General features: G+C 33.9%; 1 non-coding gene across 1 annotated transcript; it reads left to right on the top strand.

Moving 5' to 3' along the window:
* Window positions 1-426: 426 nt before the first annotated feature.
* Trnae-cuc lies at window positions 427-498 on the top strand. The gene has a single exon. It is a non-coding gene; the product is annotated as a tRNA-Glu (tRNA).
* Window positions 499-812: the final 314 nt, after the last annotated feature.

The raw sequence follows: 812 nt of genomic DNA on the forward strand, positions 1-812 counted from the left end.
AAATCATAGATTGTTTAACGATCAATAGGTTTAGCTTTAATTATATTTTGCAGTCAATTTTGGTTTCGAATATTTTCTTCTCATAATTAAGTGATGAACATTTTTAAAATTTTTCATGTCTGATTATTTCGAACATGTGATCATTAGTTAAAAATCGATTCATTATTAACGATGTATTTAAAAAATCGTAATCCAGCCTTGAATTACCATATTTCAATTATTTCACGTGCCTGGGCGTCATGAATCGGGTTTCTAACCTCACTTTCCTCAATTTAACCGCGGATTTGCGGTCAAAACCTTCCCAATTCACAGCTATTTTCGAACATTTTTTGTCATATTTATTGCAAATTTTTTAAGTGAAGTTAATATCTCTAAAAAACACTCCGCTGGACTCTTCTGGCAAACATACTCACTGCTTCTACAACATCCGATATAGTCTAGTGGCTATGATTCCCGGCTCTCACCCGGGCGGCCCGGGTTCGATTCCCGGTATCGGAATAACTTTTTTTTTTCGTTTTCAACTTCACAATCTCGTAGAATTTATTAAAAATTCAAAATTTAAAAATTTTGCAAAAAATTGATACTAAAAATTTAAAAATCCATGAAATGATATCTCCACGCAACATATCCCCCAGAAGCCTTCTACATTTTTCAGGTTTCACTGCTATGCCTTTACCACCAAAATAAAATTGAATTGATAAAGCCACATCAAGCATGAAGCAGCCCAATTGAAACAAAAACCCCGCTGTAATAGAATATTTTTAAGCCGCACAACTTGACATAGTCCCCATCACAAACCGCAATTCAAAATA

The sequence above is a fragment of the Diachasma alloeum genome, unplaced genomic scaffold, assembly GCF_001412515.2.
Source record: "Diachasma alloeum isolate Michigan unplaced genomic scaffold, Dall2.0 Dall_scaffold_00571, whole genome shotgun sequence".
NCBI lineage: Eukaryota > Metazoa > Arthropoda > Insecta > Hymenoptera > Braconidae > Diachasma > Diachasma alloeum.